This window comes from Alligator mississippiensis, chromosome 7, assembly GCF_030867095.1.
Source record: "Alligator mississippiensis isolate rAllMis1 chromosome 7, rAllMis1, whole genome shotgun sequence".
Taxonomy (NCBI): Eukaryota; Metazoa; Chordata; order Crocodylia; family Alligatoridae; genus Alligator; species Alligator mississippiensis.
This window is the reverse complement of record NC_081830.1, coordinates 55,610,321-55,627,124: the sequence shown is the minus strand read 5'-3', so window position 1 is coordinate 55,627,124 and position 16,804 is coordinate 55,610,321. Positions and strand designations below refer to the sequence as shown.

The 16,804-nt window shown below is 40.9% G+C and overlaps 1 protein-coding gene across 2 annotated transcripts in view; it reads right to left on the bottom strand.

Annotated features, from left to right (window-relative positions):
• Positions 1–16,804, bottom strand: part of FBXO36 (F-box protein 36) — a 143,555-nt gene that overhangs the window by 115,275 nt on the left and 11,476 nt on the right. The gene's annotated exons all lie outside the window — the stretch shown is intronic.

Below are 16,804 nucleotides of genomic sequence, written 5' to 3'. Positions count from 1 at the left end.
AGGGTGATTTTGCCTTAAGGCATGCCGGTTCCTACAAGACACAATATAGCCCAATATACGAATAATATAAAATATTTAGTAATGAATATTTAACATAATGTATACAAAATGTATGAATATGCTAAATATCTACTATAACAGGGGTTGGCAACATTTTTGGGCAGAGTGCCAAAAACACCCACCACCTCAACTTGCAAGGTGTTGGCATGCCAGGGGTGAATGGTGGGGGGGGTGCAACGGGCCCAATTCTTGTTGTGGCAGCGCAGCCCCTGGCCCCTTCCCCGCCAACCACCCTGAGCATATGCCAAACAAAATGCCTTTGCATGCCAGGCTCTGGAACCTGCACTGGGGATTGCCTACTCCTATACTATAGCCATTTACAGGAAATGCACGCAGACTGCGGAGCAATAGGATAGAATTTTCAAAGATGCCTAAGTAGCTCCATTTATGGGAGATAGGTTGCTAAGTCCCTAAGCAATTTCTGAAAATGCAGCCTACATGCGTTTGTAAAAAAAATTATGCTATCTTTCCTGACATTAAAAAAATGAAGAAAAATATAAGTGAGCAAACCTTATAATATATCAACCTATATGTGGAATACAAACGTAATCTATTACATCATAATACACTGATATCTGAAGAAATATAAATGAAATTTTTAATAACTGCATTATACTGTATATGTAACAAGAAGAATTTATATGAGACTAGCAAACTGCATTGACACAGATGCAAGATGGTAAACTCTAATTTGACCCTCCTGAGAGAATTCTGCTGAGGAATAATAATAAATAATGTATTTGGACAATTCTTATATACATGAGCCAACTGCCTGTCATGAATGACAGAGTGTTTTAGGGAGTGTTTATATGCCCCCACCCCTGCCCACCCTTTGGGGCTAGCCGTGTAAGCAGTCCTTCTGCTGCCGCTGCCCCCTCCTTCAGCCTCCAGTGTGGTGGCTCCCTTCCCCCCACCTGCCTCTGCCTCCTCCCCTGAAGCCACATGGTTTCCTGCTGCCTCCCTGCTTGAGGTGGCGGTGGCAGTGGCAGGAGCAACGGCTCCCTCCCCCCCAGCCCGCCTCCGCTCCTCCTGCGGAGCAGCAGGGCTTCCTCCATCTCCTTGCCTGAGGCAATGGTGATAGCAGTGGCTCCCTCCCCCCCCACCTGCCTGCCCTTGCCTCCTCCCACAGTGCAGCGGAGCTTCCCCCACCTCCTTGCCTGAGGCACCAGTGGTGGTGGCATCTCCCTCCCCCCACTCGCCCACCTCCACCTCCTACAGAGCAGCGGGGCTTCTCCCCGCCTCAGGAGTCAGCGGTGGTGGCTCCCTTTCCCGCACCCACCTCCACCTCCTCCTTGCCTGAGGCAGCGGAACCCATGCAGCCAATCACTGCCGGCCTGCTCGGCGGCACATGCACAGTTGTCCAAAAGTGTTATGGACCGACAGGCACATGGACAGATAGACTAAGCCCTTTATTATATTAGAACTAGCAAATTGCCTGTCAAGAATGATGGGCGGCAGGTGGATGGGGATGGAGCCTCGCGTCTGGCCCCATGCCTGCCCCCCGCTGCTCCAGGTCTGGCCTCACTCAACTTCCCCTGCCGCTCCATGTCTGGCCCCGCTCCACCCCTGACCCCTGCTGCTCCAGGTTCAGCCCCGCTCCATCCCCTGAGCCACGCCACTCTGGGTCCGGCTCAACTCCACCCCTCAACCCCACTGTTCTGGGTCTGGCCCCGCTCCACCCCCCAACCCTGCTGTTCCAGGTCCGGCCCTGCTCTATCCCCTCTCCTTGCTGCTCCAGGTCTGGCCCCACTCCACCTCTCCCACTCCGCATCCACCTGGTCCGCATCTGCCTCCCTCCCTTCCTGCCAGCTGTTCTGGGGGTTGGTGAGGCCAGGCAGTGTGGAGGGGCTGCCACTATGATCCCCCGCTTCGCTCTAAGGCAGGGAGGTGGGGGGGGAAGCCCCGCTGCTTGGGCGGCCGGGGCATGTTTGCTGCCGCCACGAACTTCTCCAGCAACTTGGGCATGCGCAGCCTGGGCCGCAGAGCCAATCATCGCCCACCCTCTCGGTGGTGCAAGCACAGTTGCCCAAAAGTGTTATGGACAGACAGACATATAGACAGACACACAAAGTCTTTTATTATATTAGAATAATTAAAAATTGCAAATTGTGATTATCTTAGAAAAAGCAGATATTTTTTATGAAGTTCAAGAAGCAACTGAGATTATTAAAATATCACTAAAGTCAAGATAAACATAAAGGACATGTTGACAAGCGAAATAGGAAAAAATTATAATGCTTGAATAAACAAATACTATCAAGGTGTCATCATACAGTGTAATAAGTGATGTAAAAGAATTTTACCACATATTGCTGAAGAATCAATTAATGACATTATGCTCTGTGTCTTTGTAGAATAAGGTAAGAATCTTTCCCTCACTCTTATCATGCACTCCTTTCCCTTCTGTGCTCAATGGCACATCCACTCGCCTCTTATTCCCCACTCCCCCACCCACTGCTGGTGCTGCTCCAGTTAGACAGTACAGTGAGCTAGACTTACCTGGGTATAGCAGCAGCAGGTGGGCTCCCCATCCCCACATCTGCTCTCAGAAAAGCAGGGAACATCCAGAGGGATCAGGTGTGGAGAAGGAACCTGTCCACTGCCACTGCTGTCCAGCTGAGAAGGAGCAGTTCTGGAGCACCCTCAACCCCTGGGTCATCTGGGAACAGCAGCAGAAGCAGCAGCAGCAGCAGGCAGGAGAGAGGGGGAGTGGGAAAGGAAGGCAGGAGATGTTCTCTTGAGCACAGAGGAAGGGAAGTCGGGGGACTTCTAACGGTCTGGGGATTTAAAAGAAGTCTCTGGCTACTTCTTGTGCAGCCTGGTCTAAAAACGGGATGTGACCATGCCCCCACAGTCCCAATGGGACCATCCCAGTAGGTCTAATTTGCTGCAACTCAACTGAGCTATTGGGTTTGCAGTCACAAAGCAACACACTCTCCTGCTATGGTCCTGGGTTAGTTTCACGTGCTTAATAGAAGACTAAAACATTAAATGAATCACAAAAAGAACTAAAACATCATTTAGATTGTTTGTGACAACTGAACTGTTTACCATAATGGATTCTATTAATGTTCAAATCATATACTACCTGTTATGGTGTGTCTGTCTATATAAACTATCCAACTATCAAACTGTGCTTATCTGGGCAAACTTATACGGTCAAATTCACAATATCAGATATGACTTTATCAAGGTGAAAAATGTCTGCATTATCACTCAGATCGTATCCCAAACACAAAACCAAAGCTCCTAGGAGTATTGATGCGGTCTTGCACAATATGAAGATTGTGACAGTAATCCTTGCTCTTTACCAACATTCCTGAGGTCCTGTGTATTGGCCTTCGACAGTACATTCTAAGTACATTCTCTATATCATGCTATAAAATGGAGCTTATCTGTTGGCACACACATCCTTTTAATACCAGTCTATTTTTCCCCAGAAACCTCTCCTACTTCCAAATTCCAGTTTCATTTATTTTCTTTCTGAGTCTCTGTGATTCCAGTGTGTCAGAATACTAGCTTAGCCTTAAATGAATTATTTAAAAGAGTAAAACAAGATGACAATATTTCTGGCTTTTGCCCCTCACAGTAATCGCTCAAAATACCTGAATTGAAGGCTTGTAAGAGAATAGCTATCAGCCAAAAATCAATACCACTAGGAACCAGTCTGTGATTTCCATTCTTTGAAATGTTTTTCCCCCCTCCAAAACAGGAGAAAGTCTTAATTAAATGGTATGGGACTGAGGAAAGACCTCAGAGGAAGTCATGGTTAAACGAAAAGAAAGATAGTTCTCTGTTCTTATTCCTATATATTTTAATATGTTGATCCATATTGACAAGGTAAGTTTATTCAACACTGCCACCCCTAGAATTTGTTTAAAACTGTGATAAAAGTCGAAAAATTAAAGCTTTTAAAAATGATGATGATTTGAAAAAGCCAGAGGAGTCTATCAGAGATTGCCAAAAAAAGCACTGTAAAGTTTCAGTTTGCATTAGTAGTACCCTACTCCCTGTGCAAGTGCATACTTAAGACAGTAGATTTGGATCCTCATGAATGAGTTTTCAAATACCTGTTTAAAAATCATATTAGTTCTGACGATGTATGTTCATTTCTAGCTTCCTGAGATATATGCAGTTTTGTCTCTGATTGTTAGTTAACTATATTATACACATATGCAAGTGACTAAAATTATATCAATTACCATAATAAATTCACTAGCTGTGGTTGGAAGGGATGTACACAAATGGAGAGAAAATGTACAGGATTGTTCTGAACATAATTGTGTCTATAAGTTAAAGTCCCCAGGCAATTTTCTTTTCCTTCTCCCCTTCTCCCCAAGTCTAATGCCAATCACCTGTGACATAGACTACAAGGTTGGGTCAAATAATTATTGTACCTCTGGGGGCTTTTGTTTAGCTTTCCTAGCTCTATCTGAGGGTGGAGATACTCTAGCCTTTGCTAGAGCACTGTATTTTGAGGAATATTGTTCCTGTCATACCTTCAGGGTTCTGTAACAGATTTTATTTTCTATATCATGGAGGACCAGTTTATTAGTTCAAGGTAGGTATCTCAAATGCTGTGCTCTAGTAAAGACTAGAGTCTCTTCACAACCAGACAGTGTAAGGAAAGCTGAACAAATGAACCCAAAGGTACAAGAATTATATATGGCCTAACGTAAACCAGATCATCAGGTCAGTAAAATCAACATAGAACTAACTAGTGTGTTGAGTGAGGGGCAAGGGGATGCCTAATTCCAGCTTGGTCTGGCCTGTCTGAGGTTCAGTTTGGCGCCTACTGAAAATCAGAGCACCCTCAAAGAGGTTCTGAATTGAACCTTGCTGCCTGTAGTCCTCTGGAGCTGTTCTGGCAGCTAGGATTGTTTGAATGTGCCAGTGCTGTAGATCTCCAATTTTGCACAGCCATGCCTCTACATTGTTTAGGTCTTTGCTCATGCCAGGTGAATTCTCTGTTGGTGAAGTTAGCCTGATTTATGACTCTCTGCACTCAGAATTGTGATAAAAGGGCAAGAGTGGGGCTAAGGATCTGGCTTACTGTAACTTCCCACAAAGAGTGAAGAGTGCCCAAGAAACTCCCAAGGAGGAAAAAGAGAAGCTCCTAACCACCCCAACTCCATGCAAGGGTGAATAGGAAAGAATATTTTTCCCTGAAGGAGGAGACCTCATTTCATGCTCTCTGCAATTCCAGAGGAGAGAAACAGGAAGGAAAAAGAAGGTGCCCCCTCTCATTGTGTGTGTAGTTCAGGGTAAAAATATACCTACATCCTCTTTTAATTTTGTCATCTTATTTTGGAGGTGTTGCTGTATGTAGCAAGCAAGATTGAAAAGTTAGTATACTTACTTATTAGTAATAAGACAGAAGCCATGTTCTAAGCAATGACGGGAAATCCCACTTTATTTTTATATTAGTATGTGAATGGTAGAGACAAAATTTAGTTTAATGAAAAATCACAAACATTTCTCCAATTCTACTTTAAATGTACTCATTATATTTACCTTAATGCTCATTTTAAATAAAGCAAAAGTATTGTTGGTGGTACAATTTGTTCTGGACACATTATAGTACTAGTATTATTGACTAACACTTACATTTGATTAAATGGTATATGTTCACTTACCACATGATTTAGTAGCTTCAATGAAAATTAGTACAATAGAACTTACTGTGTAACAGATTGTGACTACATCCATGCCTCCTTCATCTAATACATTTAATTTACATAATTCATAAGATGGCATTATGATTTACTGGACTTATTGGTGACTCTTACTAAGATTCCCCAGAAAGAAAACATTGCTGTGTGGGAGAGCTGGCAGAGGGGAAAGGCGAAGAAGAAAAACTCAGTACAGTAGTGATTTAACTCTATTTCTCTCAGTAGGTGTTGCTGTAAAATACTTGTGGCTGTGAGAGATAAAATAAAATAAATTAAATGGACTAGCTAGCAAGTCCAATCTGCCTCTTAATTATAAACCAGCAAAAAACTTAATATGTCTGCCAATTAAAATAAGTCTCCAGCTGCCATAGACTGGCAATACAAACAAGCCAGTACTGTTGCAATACAGTCCCTTCTAAAATTTCTTGTAATTTCTCCTCAGCTGCTTTGGGATAATGGTCCCACCTGTCTCCTGATCAGTCAGTATTGGGGAAAGAATCCTCTTGTTAATACCTTTGTTCGGTTAAGGACAATTATTATTATTACTTATTTTTATTTTTGTATGTTTATGTCCTACTAGGGATCAAGATGCCTTTATAACCACCCCCTAAATTATTATACAGGCCTATTAGATAGGCACCTACTTTTAACATTTAACATATAAGCATTTAACATTTAGCATTTAACATTAAAGAGATCACATACTTATAATCTATTAACAATCTTTATTCAAACCAGGTTTTTATAAAAATCCATTTAAACACCCAACAATTTTATATATTCAATAGTAAATTCCACATTATGACACAGCTGTATATAAACACTTCTTTGTACTTGCATAAGAGAGAACATTTGTTGCAAACCACAATAATAGTTTTAAAAAAAAGACTGGATTTTGTGTACACAAAGAAGTATATTCCTAAAGATAAATTCTTATTTCTTGTCCTTGATGCATTAAAATATATATATAAAGTAGCTTGTCAATGCTATATTGAAATACCTAAATGAAATGTAACAATAAAAATAGAATACTTATGGTTTACTTTTCAAAATACAAAATATTAAAATTTCTAGTCAACAAATGTAAAAAATAGTAAATCTTAATGACTTTGACAGTGGTCATATAAGGCTATTAAGGCATGCATGCATGCTGCAGGTTAGTCAGAGCTGCATCTTCCCTTAGGAAGGTCCAACAGATGCAGTGCTTTTCCAAACTGTAAAGTTTACTTGAGCAAGTCCATGGCATCTTTCTACCACAGCTCTGTTGCCTTGCACACAGTGGGCACGTTTACATGTGCAATTAATTCAAAGCAATAAGCTCCCGGGTGACTACAGCATGTTGAGCTGGGATGGAACAGCCCCAGTGGGCAGTGAACTTGGGTTGGGGGGAGGGAGGGGAGGGTCAGCCTGCCAGCCTGGGGCTCCTCTGACTCAGCTCAGTGTGTTGTGGCGAGGCTGGCTGGTGCATGAGGGTGCTTAAGTGTGGAGTTAGCTGGCAGGCAGGCCCCGCACTGAAGCACCCTTGTGCCCCAGCCAGCCCCATCAGCATCTACACATGTGTTGTGGTGGAATAAAAAACTCCACCATAGGACAGTACTTGTATTTACAAGTACTAACATGTGGCGGAGTTTATTAGTTTACTCCAGCCCTGCACATGTAGATGCTGAGATGTTTACTGAAGAACTAATTAGGCAACTCTGCAGTAAGCGTCTTATGTAGATGCGCCCAATATTTACAATGTTCTTTAAGGTGATCACAAACTTTTTCCTAACTAATACAATATAACAGATTTTTCTGCAACCTAGGATAAGCGTGTGAATTCATAGGGGTTATTAATTTAAAAACTTCACCATGCATAGAATAAGTGTGTAATTCATAAAGAGGTGTTGCATATGTCTGGTTGAAGAATGTGATCGCAGTACATGAACTAATGACCTCCTAGAATCTAGGAAAGGCCTTGTAAAAGTTAGAGTTCGAGTAACACAGGGAGCTTTTACACACGGTCTGGGAGTGGGAGTGGGGGCTGCTTTAACAAGAGTGGCTCTGAGAGCTGCTTTAATTAAAGCACCCACCTCATGTAGTGTATCAGTGAGTTTTAGTTAATGTGAGCTTTGATTCAATGAGCTTTAGTTAAAGCACCCCCACTGCCATTTTGAAGCATGGGGATGCTGATATATGAGCCACAGAGGCTGCTGGAACGTGCTAATTAGCCTTGATTAATTGAATCTGCTTTGACATGCTGTGATTACAGTGTGTCAGAGCAGCCCCCCAACATGTCTACAGGCACTCACAAAGACTAACTTCCCCTTAATTACTCCTAGCCAAACAGTTTTGAATAGAGAATATGCGATAGAGAGAGGGTGAGTCAGGCCTGGATAAGTTCTGATTCCTAGAAGCTGGTAGGCTATGAATCCATTCTGATGGCTCTAGTAATGAAGACTGGCAGTCACCATACTGAGACATTTAATAAACATTTTGCAGCTACTGAATGACCAAGTGGCTGGACTGACAGAGGCTGTATTCATCATTTAAAATGAAATACTGTTTGTATCACTGCCCCATGAAGATAGGAGGAATGTATCCTGATGGCTGGGGGTAGGGGATCTTTGTATATTTTGAGAATTTGAATATAGAGACTCAGAAGGTTCTTGCAGAAGTTTCATAGCTTTATAGCTTATAGCTTTTGCAGAAGACACTGAACTTACTCTAAAGCAGTTGACTACAGGGAGGACTGATGCGTTTGGTTTTTGGCATGACTTCACATGAAAACAAAAGTTCAGTAATAATTTAGGGTCCATTCTTCAGAAGAGGTACCCTGACAACTTGAAAACTGCCATTAAAATAGGTCTTAGGTCTAGCAAACTCTGGCTGTGTTAGATCTAAAGATAAAAAAAACAAAAAAGGCCCCAGATGGCACTTTATCTCTCTGAAAATATTTGGCAATTTGCTTTTTCCAAATAACAAAGTGAAAAACCATGCCAGAATTCGAAATCCTTTGGCAAGAATATTGGAAAGTTTGGTGATATTTAAAAAAAAAATCTATCTGTTAATTTTAGGACCAAATTCTGAAGTCAAGCAGCATGAAGGCCTTCAAAATTACCTTACTAATGCCCAATCTTCCTTAAATTATATCTTACCCTCCTGTACATGTTCCAAGTTGGCCTTTTGACATGCCAGATTTCTGTAAAAGGAAAAAATCCTCTAGTTCATATATATTGAGCTTGTATCATATGTTATCATCAAGGGGGCATGTATTGCTACTTTGTTCCTCTGTGGATTCTGACATATTCCCCCTGTTGCTGGTAGTGCTCCATTTCATGGGTTTGGCTTTGAGAATTCAAAGCATGAATATGTTTTATTCAGCAATTGTTACAAATTTTGTTTGAAATTGTTTACAATGATGCAGAAAAGTACCAAACAGTTACTTATTTACATTGTATACATTCATATGATCAAATGTTCATATGAAAGAAAAAGGATTTTGAAAATCATTTGCAATAGATGCCACCATTAATCCAGCATTTCACCAAACTGTAGGAGTCAGGGCCACAAATGTTTTTTTGTCCAGCGGCATAATTACTAAAATCAATTTTGGATAACTGGATTTTGATAAAATATTGGACAAGCTGCTGACCTGACTTTTAAGTCCTATGTGTACTGACTAGCATGTCTGAACTAAGCCTGAAACTAAACATTGATCTATCTCAGGTTTCTTGGGCAAAATATGGCCCGAGAGCCAGAAGTGGCCTGCCAGGCCATTCTATCTGGCCTACAGGGCCCCTAAAAAAATTTAGAAAATTAATATTTATCTGCCCCCGGCTGCCTGTCACACGGCCCTCGATGGCTTGCCAAAACTCAGTAAGCGACCCTCTGCCAGAAATAATTGCCCGCCCCTGTTGTAAACACTGAAGAGCTACTGGATTTGACTATGTAGCTTTCTGTTCTGTTATACTCCTCAGCCAGTTGCATCTAAATTCATGTCCCTGGGAGAGTGGACATTTAAATATGGATTCATGCCATGATGTATTATGGGGTATGTAATGATTTGGGGAATCTGACATGAATTCTGTTTTGATATTGAGGACTCTTTCTACATCAAGTTGGAAAACTCAGTTTGAATGTGGAACTTGGGTACCTTCTCTGCTGTCTTTTGCCTCTGTTATGTGCTAAAATGCAAAGGAGGACTAGAGAAATTCTTGAACCTGACAAGAAATGTTAACTATGATAACTGTCCTTCCAAATGGAGCACTCTTGAACAAACCAGCTTTTCATATCCAAACTCCTGGGGTTGGTAAATAGGCAGTGGAGGACCTTACTGGGGACTTTGATCAGGACCACCTAACACAGGGGGCTGGAAGGCATGAGATGGATGGTTTTTCCCTGCTCATTTTAGAGAAAGAGTAGATGGGCACTCACTGCAGGGCAGAAGAGAAAGGAACTATGACTCAAAGCACAAGCCCAATGCAGAAGAGCAAGGATCCTGGGCATCTTAGAGGTCTCTGACTTAAGCCAAAATAATTCTCAAGAATTGAGAGGAAACTGTGACAAGGGGGTATGTTTATTTTACTATTTATCCTAGATATACCTGTTTCTTATGCAATGTAATGTACAGAGTGATTAGGTTTAGAACCTTTGCAAAATCACAGTATTACATGCTTCAACTATCACATGTCCCTGAAGGTATGAATCGTAAACCAAAAATGCCAATACCATTGGATCTTCGGCCAAGGGTGCACTAGCTACAAAGAAGTCTAGGGGAGCCAGCACTAGTGACAGGTTCTAGGTAGTCGGACCACTACCTGGCATGCTTAGAGACCCCAAGTCACAGATAGTACTGAGGTTCTGCTCAGACTCAGGAAACTTAGAAGAACTTTGGTTTAGTTTGAGGAGCCTAAATACAGCAGCTATGAAGTTTTTATTAAGAGGAACTCTAGCCAGGTGAGAGCAGGATACAACTGAGATTTAGTGGCATTTACTAAGGGAAGAGTCCAGTTTTGATTTTAAGCCTCCTAGCAGACATGCAGGTTGGTCAATATACCAAAGATTTTCAAGTGCAGCTCATTTTGTCCCTGAAGGAAGAAACACAGAGTGTTCTTTCTGATCAGCTTTGCATTATTTTTTTGACAACTAAACAGAGGCACCCTGCTCCTGAAACTCTTCATGTAGTCTTCATGCATGTAGCGGTCTTTAATATTATTATTTTATTCATAGATACAGAATTTTGTGTAATATTCAAATACAAGTGGCATTATTTTGATCAATACCAAGTATTTCTTATGCTGTGGATCCATTAATACAATATTTTAGTTTGATTTTTTTTAATTCCACTTAACACTTGTCCTCTTTGTGGAGGCTCCATTAAAAAAATCAGACCTTGCAGCTATGTGTGGTAAGAAATCTCACATCTCTTTTCTTTTACCTTCATATATACATGCCTCTCATACAATAGCACCTTCAGTTATAGTCCATGAGGAGGAAAAAGAACACAGGGAGAGAGAAGCATGATTAGTTGTAAGAAACTTTTCTATACAGTTGTTAAATGTGCATCTGGTGATAAAAGCTATAAAGAGATGAATCCATGGATATTTTCTTCATTTTTGGGAAATGAGAATGTTATTATTAATTGTAAACAAGTACAAAAGGAGAAAAGAATCTAGAAAACAAACAGCAGAATACATGCAAATGTAGAAATATTGCTTGACATAACTAAAACTGGCACAAAGAAATAATAGCAATATCAATACATTATGTCAAAAAGTGCCAGAAATATGACAGACCCTCAGTACAATTACTGGTATAGAAACATTTTTCTTAAAACTTAGTTTAATGTAACTGCAAAACATGCCTTCTATTTATGCAGCCATTAAGTGTTCCAGGTTTATCAAAAGGAAAAAGATGGATTACTATTCCTTGGAACATTATATTAGACTCATTTCTGTACAATGAAAACTGGATCAGTTCCACTAAAATGTAAGAAATAAAAAGAATGACAAATGAAAAGAAAAAATCTGTGAGGCAGGGGATGACAATTTCATGGATCACAATTAAAATAAATATCAAAGAGGAGTGGGTCTGTAATGATTCCAAGATGTCATTTATAATCACAAAATTATTCCAATATCTGCTACTTCACTCCAGTGAAGCAATTAACATTGGGAGTACTAAAGGGCATACCTGGAAAAATGTAGTTTTCATTAAAACTAAATGATAAATATGTCAGTGAAATACATGATGATGGAGGAACAAGAGATCTTTACATATATTAAGAATTTTCTCTGGAGAAGGAAAAAGACAGACAGACTCCAAGTAATACAGTAGCATACCTAGTATGGTCTCTCCCCTTCCTCTGCACCTTTCACCTTCCTCAATTACATTAGCACTTTTGTTCATCTGTTCTAACGTGCTTGCAGTATGGTGAAAGTGGTTAAGATGGTGATCACTGATGCACATAGAGTGCTTCAGAGACTGAAACTCCTGCTGTACAGATGTTTGCAGACACATCAGAGGGAAACAATACAAGAACAGGACAGGGAAGGTTGAGTACTGGGAAGAAGAGAATACAATTAGAGGGAACAAGAAATTACTCCTGAGGCTCAGTCTTCAATTACGTGCATAATACTTTGCCATTTAATAAAATGTGATTAAATAGGGAGACCTAGACAAGACTGCACAAAAAGATTATTTTCTTAGTTAACAGAACAAAGGATTCTGGCTAAATGCAAGACAATTTTACTTTCTAGATAGGTAAGACATTGACAGGCTGCATTTAACTTCAGTTTCAATATCTCTTCATTGGAGCTTCAGGCTGGTCTCCAGTTATAAGTGTTTTGCCCAGAAAGTCTTGGATGAGGAAGGCAAATCATACCCCAAACTGCCACAGCTGTGTCTAAATGTATAGAGTGTATAAATAGTTAAAATGAAAAAAAAAACCCTCTTCTGTGGGTATAAGCAGAACAACAGGAGGGCATGTCTATGCTGACAACATTTTTCTGATACAGACAAAGCCTGTTTTGTTCCACCAGTTCTCTTCTTGGACTCATCTTGGTTCCATTACCATTTTTTCTTCTTAGATTCTCTTTTGTCACCTGAATGAAATACATCTGTAGTTCACGGTCTGTGCCAAAACTGTTTTTCTCATTATATTTTCCTTATACTTTCCATAAGGCACCTGCTTCTGTTCAGTATTAAAAATCTTTCCAAGTCTAAATACTAAAAGTCCATTTCACTGGACTCTTCAGTTTAAGAATGCATTTTATGTACTATATGCACTCAGTCAAATTACTGAAAGTTCTTTTGCCATTTAAACTTTTCTAATTCCATCTGACTGCTGTGACAGCAATACAAAGGAATCACTGTACATCATCCTACTGATTTCAGCTACTGTCCAGCTCCCTTGGTTTCCAGAAACAGTGGTAGACACAGCAGCACCTCTCTTTCATGGGATGCTGTAGGCTAGTCTGAAATTCAAGAAATCTTTTTATCATTGCTTACTTTTCCCCCCAGAACCACACCTTCATTTGTTTGTGAACAAAAAATTTAGTTTCTTCTTTTCTCCATTGAATTTCTCATGCCTACAGACCTCAGCTGCAGTGTACAGTTGTTGTGCCATTGATATCTATTAGTTCTCTATGTCATTCAGTATGTAGAAGCTGCATTTTATCACAAGTGGCTGTTTCTCTGATACTCCCCATTTTTCCTTCTGTGGGTTACAGTTCCTACATCTTTTACAATAATATTTCTATCATCTTACTATATTATTCATAACTTCATTTTCATACTCAAGCTCCCAGGTTTCTGCTACTCTTGGATTACTTAGTCTCCCCTCTACAGAAGACTAAGCATAAAACAATGAACTTGCTGTTTCTATGGCTTTTCTTTTTTCCATTTACTATTCCCTGTTTCCACAGATAACCTGTTCCTTTCGGGACTTGCTTACTCAAAACATTTGCACTTCTTTAATTTAAGTTGTAATTAAAACCAAAAGTTTGTGTAAACTCTTACTTCTGTTTAGATCAGGTTTTTGTTAGTTCAAGTACATTTGGAATAAGCTGCAGTTAAACTGAAATAATCATAGTGAAAATCTTATTTCAGCTTAAATCTTTTTTAAAAGATTTTAAAACTGGTGAATCTTCTGTATTTAGACTAAGTCTTAGCCTTTGCATATCACCCTGCTATACTTCCTATGATACAACATTGTCCCTCTCCCATCCCTGCTATACCTCCAAGCTCCTCTTCTTGAAATATTATGGAAATGTACACCAACTTGGCAAAATTTCATTCACCAAAAGGTGAGCACATTATCTTTTGGGCAGGGGAACAAAACAAAATAACCTATCATCATGATAAATATGGATAAATAAGTTTAAGTCTAGGTCCAAAAAAAAATATATCTAGGCATCTAAACTCTCATGGAGTCTGTGTTGATACATTTTCTAGACAACTTTGCAAGGCAGTTATATGGGGATAGGAAACACAGAAAAGTGCCCTTAACTATTAAATGAAGGAAGGAGGAGAAAGAGAGAGAGAGAGAGAAGGAAAAAATGTTATTTAATGAACTAGCAATGAAAGGAAGAAGAGAGCTAAAGAAAGTTATATCTAGGAACTTCACAGAAGAACAACAGAGTAAAAAAAGCCCTCAAGCTTAAGTAGGGCGAGTGGTGAACACAATTACGAATATTAAAGATTAATATGTGAAAGGGAATGCAGTGATATTTTTCCTACCCAAGTACATAAAGGAACTAGGTAACCAGGTATTGTTGAAAAGCATTATTTAACAAATCAGCAGATAGTTTTCCCAAGGTAAATATTACCATGTTGTTTACAGACACTGCTTCCATGACCTGGCAATAATGTCCTTAGCAAATGGAATTATAGAGCAGTGAATATTTTTTAAAATAATCTACCTACAGTTCAGTTAGTAATCCAGGCAGGAAGTCCTCAAGTAACAATGGGAGATTAAGCCCGCTCATTTTTAGTGCTGGTATAATTAAAAATAAGGTAGAACTGGGTTGGAAAAATATGATATTTTCATATTGTTTCATGTTTGACTTTAACCTATATTTTCTTTGCAGAAATGTGAATGTTTCCATATATCTGCAAATAAAGGCAAATAAAATGGAGTTTCTTCCAAAATGCTACATACCTTAGAGAGAAGAAATCTCAGGGTTTCCCTTCCTCTCCATTAGTTGAGTTAATTTTCTCAATTTTTCAGGCTCATTAGGACTTGAGGAAAAATTCGTCAAATGTGCTTAACAGAAACTTAAGTTTTCAATTAAACTCTTTTTTCTCTTTTTAATATTGGCTCTGTGGAAAATCTTGGCTTTTTATTTAATTTTTATGTATTTATTTATTTTTTACATAAAAGCTAAAATAAACATTTGAACTCGAAACAAAAATATTTTGACTTGGATATGGTACTGAAGTGTTTTGTGGGAGCTATGGTTCAGTTGCCACATGTCCTCATTCCCTTTACTGGCTGGATTTTCCTGCTGGACTGCTTCTTCAAATGAATCATCATGGTTGTTGAATTCCATGATGTGCCATCCTTTATGCAAGAGGAAACACCATTGTGTACCTTAAGAGATGTAAGCCAGCAAGGGAGCCTGTCCTATGATGGTGAAACAAGTAAGGAGTATCCAAACAATAAATTCCCATAAATAATGCTGTGTGGCATTATTTTTATAGTTAATAGCAACAAATGTCTCCCTAGTAAATAATTATTTCATATAGTAAAAACTCCAAAAATATTCACTTATTGAATACTGACACTCACAAAACAGCAAACCAGTTCCTCAGCTGCTATAAACTGATCTGCTCTCTGAAGTCAACAGAATTATATTGGTCTATATCAATCTACGGTCTAACCCAGATTGCTAGAAAAGAAAAAATTAAAAGTCATCAGCTTTCCTGCTATTATCAGTTTGATATCTCAGCATAGCTAGTGATCATACCCTCTATGACAGAGGTGGGCAATTATTTTGGCGGGAGGGCCACTTAAGTTTTGGTGAGCTGTCAAGGGCTACCCCTGGTCACCATCCTGGGACTGGAAGTCCCACTCCCAACTCCTGACCTTTGCCATCAGAAATCCCTCCCTTTGCCCTTAGAAGTGCTCCTTTTGGGAGCAGAGTTTGCCATCTTGGAACTGGAAAAAAACCAAATATACTAACATTTATTTCAAAGAATATTTTTGTCGTCATTTATGTTCATTTTTGTAGTTTATATAGAGGTGATTGCATAACAACTCAAAATAAAATCTTACTTTTGCATACGGTATGTGGAGTGTGATTGGGAGGTATGGGTGCCTCCTGCCCAGCGCACAGAACCTGCTGGAGGTTGCAGCAGCAGGCAGCAGGGCCTCAGGGTGCCCATGGCCTGTAGCAGGCGTATCCCCCTGGAGGCACATGGCTCCAGTCAAGTCCCTGCAGCGGCACGTGGGGCCAGCCTGGTCAGCTCTGCACAGCTTATGTGCATCTCCTGGGACTCTGCCAGAGCCATGTGCTGCCAGGGGGAGCCACGCGCAATAGACCAGCGGCCTGGTCCTGCTCCCTGCCACCACCTGCAGCTCCCAGAACTCAGCTGCGGCAGCAGGGAACAGGGCCAACCTGGCCTGGCTCCAACGTACCAGCCTCCTTGCTGTTCTCAGCCAAGTCCTGGGAGCTGCATGCGGTGGCAGGGAGTGGGGCCAGGGCACTGGCTCCATCGTGCATGGTTCCCCACGCTGGTGCATGGCTCTAGCCTAGTCCCAGAAGCTGCATGTGAGCTGTGGGGAGCCCCACACGATGGAGCCAGGTGACCCTGCACTCCTGCTGGCCTGGGTCCTATGCTCCTGCTGGCCCATCCTGGCCCTGGGCCTGCACTACCCTCCTCAGGTACAGCTTCCATCCTGCCTGCTGCCATTTCCCTACCTGCTCCCTGATGTGCTGCAGCAGGGAGAGGAGGAGGAAGCCTGCGGGGCTAAGCAGTTACCTGGGCAGCTGCAGCTGTGGCAGCACTCAGTCTGCCATCCTACACTGAGTCCCGTCTACTGGGCCGTGGAGGCGGCTCCTGCCTGTGCTGGTCCAGCCAGGCTGCAT